We start from the raw sequence: 6,000 nt of genomic DNA, 5'->3' as shown, positions 1-6,000 counted from the left end.
GAGGCCAGCCTGGGCAACATAGGGACATGCTGTTTCTACATTTTTTTTTTTTTTAATTAGCCCAGTGTGATTGTACGCACCTGTAGTCCCAGCAACTTGGGAGGCTTAAGTAGGAGGATCATGAGCCAGGAGTTCAAGGTTACAGTGAACTGTGATTGCACCACTGCACTCTAGCCTGGGCGATAGAGCGAGACTGTCTCAAAAAACAAAAAACAAAAAAACAGACAGAAGTAGAAACATAATGTACCAGACTAGTAAGTACACACACACACCGTGTGTTTTAAATCAACTTTACAGGGGCATAATTTACATACAATAAAATGCACCTGTTTAGGTATACAGTTTGATGAGTTTTGACAAATGTTTACCTATGTAATGTCTATCACAGTATAGATTAGTTCCTCCACTCTGAAAGTTTCCCCGTTTCTTTTTCTTATCTTTCTTTCTTTTCCTTTCCTCCCCTCCCTCCCCTCCCCTTCCCTCCACTCCCCTCCCTTCCTCTCCTTTCCTCTCCTTTTCTTTCCTTTCCTCTCCTTTCGTTTTTTTGAAGTGGAGTCTTGCTCTCTTGCCCAGGCTGGAGCACAGTGGCACAGCCTCTGCTCACTGTAGCCTCCACCTCCCGGGTTCAAGCAATTCTTCTGCCTCGGATCCTGAGTAGCTGGGATTACAGGCACCTGCCACCACGCCCTGCTAATTTTTGTATTTTTAGTAGAGACAGGGTTTCACCATGTTGGCCAGGCTGGTCTTGAACTCCTGACCTTAGGTGATGTACCCACCTTGGCCTCCCAAACTGTTGGGACTACAGGCATGACCCACAGCTCCCGGCCTTCTTTTTTTTCTTTTGAGACAAGGACTTACTCTGTCCGGCCCAGGCTGGAGTGCAGTGTTGAGATCACAGCTCAGGGAAGCCTCCACTTCCCAGACTCAAGTGATCATCTCACTTCAGCCTCCCAAGTAGCTCGGACTACAGGTGTGAGCCACCACACCTGGCTTTTTTTTTTTTTTTTCTTTTTGTAGAAACAGAGTTTCACCATGTTGCCCAAGCTGGTCTTGACTTCCTGGACTCAAGTCATCTGCCCACCTCAGCCTCCCAAAGTGATGGGATTACGGGCATGAGACACTGCACCGGCTGTCTTTGTCTCTTTTTGCAATCAATCCCTACCTGGTCCAAGCAAGGGCCCATCCCTACCTGGTCCAGTCTGCTTTTTATCAGTATGGATTAGATTTATATTTCCTAGAATTTTACATAAATGGAGTCATACAGTATGTACTCTTTTGTATCTGGCTTCTTTTGTTCAACATAATGTTTTTGAGATTTGTTCATGTTTTTGCACATATTAAGTAGTTTGTTCCCTTTTATGGCTGTATTGTATTCCACTAGATGGTTATACTACAGTTTATTTATTCATTCTTCTGTTGATGGACATTATGGTTGTTTGTTGTTTCGGGCTATTATGAAAAAGTTGCTGTGAACACTCTTGTACAACTCCTTTTGTGAACACATGTTTTTATTTGTCTTGGGAGCAGAATTGCTGAGTCGTATGGCAAATGTGTGTATGCTTAACTTCAAAATAAACTGCTAAACTGTGTTCCAAAGTGACTGTATGTTCTCACCAGCAAAGTATGACAGTTCCAACTGTTCCACATTTTGGCCAGCTCTTGGTATCATTGGCTTTTTATTTTTCACACTTTTTTTTTCTTCTTTTTTTGAGACAAGATCTCACTCTATCACCCAGGTTGGAGTGTAGTTGTGCAATCATGACTCACTATAGCCTCAACCTCTCTGGGCTCAGGTGATCCTCCCCCTCAGCCTCCTGAGTAGCTGGAACTATGGGCACACACCACCATGCCCAGTTAATTGTTTTATGTTTCGTAGAGACCAGGTTTCCTAAGTTGCCCAGGCTGGTCTTGAATTCAAGCAATCCTCCTACTTCAGCCTCTCAAAGAGCTGAGATTACAGGCATGAACCACTGCACCCAGCCCTATGTTTTGCACTTCTGGTTAGGTGCGGAGTATCTCTCGCTGAAGCACACAGATGTTGCCCTGCTACCTTTTCTGAAGCTACTCTTCCTGCCCCTTGGTCTTCCGCAACTGCTCTGAGCATCCTTCTGCTTCTGCATGTGCTAGGATCATTTCCTAGAATTCTCATCATTTGGGCCTTAGCCCAGATGTTACCTCCTCAGAGGTCTTCCCTCACTACCCTCTCTAATGGAATTCTCAACACTTGTTATCACATTACCCTGTTTGTCCCATGAGAACATAAGCTCCATGAACAAACATATCTTGTCTGTTTTGTTTACCTAAAAGCCGTGCCTTAAAGATCACAGATGCTCAATATATGTTGCTGAATGGACTTGCAAGTTTAAAATGTATGTTCAACATATTGACCTTTGGGGTCCTGGGAATGAAAGCGTTTGCATAACATCACATCAGAAATATTTAAAGCCTAAGTTATTTTTATTGTCTGGGACTGTTCTCTTTTGCATGTAAATATCTTAAAATCCTACAAATATGTAAAACAAGAAAGAAAAGAAAAAACAACTATAGTTTCATCAAACTATGTTGATTTCTAAAAAATCAAATTGTTATGGTTTAGAAATACAAATCATTTTTTAATTAGTTTAAAACTGATTTTTTAAAGTTCACTTTTGAATAAGTTATATTTGCACATGGTGAAAAATTCAAACAGTATATACTTCTGGAAAATGCTGCCCATATGCAAACATAGGTATATCTTTCTGCACTTTTTTCCAAAAATAGTATCATACTGTATGCATTGCTTGCACCTTGCTTTTGCATTTAACAATTTATCTTAGAAATCATTCCATGTCATTATATGTGATATGGTTTGGACCCGGCGGGAGGTAATTGAATCATGGGGGCAGGTTTTTCCCATGCTGTTCTCATAATAGTGAATAAGTCTCATGAGATCCGATGGTTTTTTAAGGGGGAGTTTTCCAGCACAAGCTCTCTTCGCCTGCCGACATCCACGTAAGATGTGATTTGCTCCTCCTTGCCTTCCGTCATGATTGTGAAGCCTCGCCAGCTATGCGGAACTGTAAGTCCAATTAAACCTCTTTCTTTAGTAACTTGCCCAGTCTCAGGTATGTCTTTATCAGCAGCGTGAAAACAGACAAATATAATATGTATCAGTTAAGATTAGATTTGGCTGCTGGTGAAAGAAAATTAAAAACATCAGTGCCTTGCAAAATTAGACATTGATTTGTCTCTCTAACGAAGTCCAAAGGTAAGTGACCAGGCAATACTAAGATTCCATAATTATCAGGGACCTAGGATCCTTCTATTGCTTTTATGCCATCTTCAACATGGGGCTTCTACCTCATGTTCCAATATGACTGTCTGAGCTCCTGCCATTACATCTGCATCTATCTAGAAAAAAAAAAAAAAAAAAAAACTTTAACAAGAACACAGGGGCCCACTTACTAGCAAAGGAGGCTGGAAAATTTATTCTTTATTTCAAATAGCCATGTACCCAGCTCAAAAATCAGAGGGGAAGAGGAGGATGGATATTGGGGCACAACTAACAATCTCTGTTATAAGTATACATAGATTTGCCTCATTAAAAAAAACACTATATAGAATTCCATTGTACAAGGCCAGGTGTGATGACTCATGCCTATAATCCTAGCACTTTGGGAGGCCAAGGTGGGTGGATCATCTGAGGTCAGGAGTTTGAGACCAGCCTGGTCAACATGGTGAAACCCCACCTCTACTACACATACAAAAATTAGCCAGGCATGGTGGTGCACACCTATCCCAGCTACTCAGGAGGCTGAGACAGGAGAATCTCTTGAACCTGGGAGGTGGAGGTTGCAGTGAGCCAAGATCACACCACTGCACTCCAGCCTGGGTGACAGAGGGAGACTCTGTCTCAAGAAAAAGAATTCCATTGTACGAATGTACCATTATTTATTTAACCAGTTGGCAGGCCTTAAGTTATTTATACTCAGCACAAATGATGCTGCAAGGAACTAGATCTTTATACCTACCTACTTCCTTGGCATATATGAGAATATTTCTGCAGGAAAATTTCCTAGGAGTGGAATTATTAGGTCAAAGACTGTGTTAGTTATTGCCAAATTTCCCTCTGAAGAAGTTTCATCAATCTTTGCTCTTACCAATAATATTTTCCCACACCTTGACCAACCTACTGTATTACAAAACTGTAGCAATCTTCTAGGGAGAAAATAATATATCCTTCTGACAGGTATAATATGGTCTTGGTTTACATTTCTCTTATCACAAGTTAGGTCAGAAGTCATGAGATCATGTCCTTTGCCAGAACATGGAGCTGGAGGCCATTATCCTTAGCAAACTAATGCAAGAACAGAAAACCAAATACCGCATGTTCTCACTTATAAGTAGGAGCTAAATGATGAGAACACATGGACACAAAGAAGGGAACAACAGATACTGGGGCTTACTTGAGGGTGGAGGGTGGGAGGAGAGAGAAGGGAGAGGATCAGAAAAAATAACTATTGGGTACTAACTTAGTACCTGGGTAACAAAATAATCTGTACAACAAACTCCCTTAACATGAGTTCACTTGTATTACAAACCTGCACATGTATCCCTGAACCTAAAATAAAAGTTAAAAAAACAAGTTAGGTCAAAAGTCTTTTCATACTTACCAGTGATCTAAATTATGAAAGTAGTTCAAGTATCTGGTAATACACTTAAAACAATCTAAAGAGAAATACAATAAAAACTAGTCCTTTTTCCTACCCTAGATTCCCAGTCCCATCCCCTTAGGCATAACCACCATTAAGAGTTTCTTGCATATCTTTCTGTAAAGTTCCACCGGAACTTTAATTACATTTAACTAACTATACATATAACATTTTTAAAAAGTAGAAGTGGGACTATCCATTATATTCTGTTCTATGCTTTGCTTTTTCACCTAATATATTTTATAGATCTTTTTATGTAAGTACATAGATACATATCATATTCTTTTAAATTGTTGCATATGTTGAATGGCAAAGCCATAATTTAGTAAAACAATCTCCTGGTACTGATGATCAAATTATCTTTAGTTTCTTGCTGTTACAAATACCACAGAGAACATCGTTGTATATACAGTTTGGCCAACATGTAGGAGTACAGCTATAGAATGAATTCCTGGAAGTGGAATATTAGGTCATTGAGTATGTGGGTTTTAAAATTTGATAAACATTGCTAAATTATCTGCCAAAGAGGTTACACAATCTTCACTCCCACAAACGAAAATGGCTTTGCCCTATTTCCCACATCCTTACCTATATTGTATATTATCAAACTTTTAAATCAAGTAGATACAAATGGCATATCATTATATTAAATTGCATAATTTTCATTATGAGTGAGGTTCAGTATCCTCTTATGTATTTCTTTTTTTCTTTTTCTTTTTTTTTTTTTGAGACAGAGTTTCGCTCTTGTTGCCCAGGCTAGAGTGCAATGGCACGACCTTGGCTCACTACAACCTCCACCTCCCAGGTTCAAGTGATTCTCCTGCCTCAGCCTACTGAGTAGCTGGGATTACAGGTGCATGCCACCACACCTGGATAATTTTTGTATTTTTTGTAGAGACAGGGTTTTGCCACATTGGCAAGGCTGGTGTCTAACTCCTGGCCTCAAGTGATCCATGTGCCTGGGCCTCCCAAAGTGTTGGGATTACAGGCGTGAGCCACTGCATCCAGTCAGTGTTTTCTCTTATATTATCTTTATAGTTTCATCTTTTACCTTCAGATCTTTGATTCATCTGGAGCATTTTTGTTGTAAGAAACGAGGTAAGGACCTAATTCCCCTCACCCTCCTCATCCCCAGATAGCTAATCAGTTTTTCTACCATTGTTGTTGAATACTTAAATGTTTCCTCACTGCTCTGAAATGTCCATAGGTAGTTAGAACTATTTCTATGTTTTATATTATTTCATTTGTATGATTTGATTAAAATAAATTTGCAGGCCGGGCACGGTGGCTCATGCCTGTAATCGCAGCA

General features: G+C 40.0%; 1 protein-coding gene across 1 annotated transcript in view; it reads left to right on the top strand.

Annotated features, from left to right (window-relative positions):
* Window positions 1-3,037: 3,037 nt before the first annotated feature.
* Window positions 3,038-6,000, top strand: part of FKBP5 (FKBP prolyl isomerase 5) — a 138,474-nt gene continuing 135,511 nt past the window's right edge. Inside the window, exon 1 of the mRNA XM_073005931.1 lies at window positions 3,038-3,058. The gene's annotated coding sequence lies outside the window, so the exon portion shown is untranslated. The remainder of the gene's footprint in view (window positions 3,059-6,000) is intronic.

Source organism: Chlorocebus sabaeus, chromosome 17, assembly GCF_047675955.1.
Source record: "Chlorocebus sabaeus isolate Y175 chromosome 17, mChlSab1.0.hap1, whole genome shotgun sequence".
Taxonomy (NCBI): Eukaryota; Metazoa; Chordata; class Mammalia; order Primates; family Cercopithecidae; genus Chlorocebus; species Chlorocebus sabaeus.
This window is presented reverse-complemented; position numbering and strand designations above follow the sequence as displayed.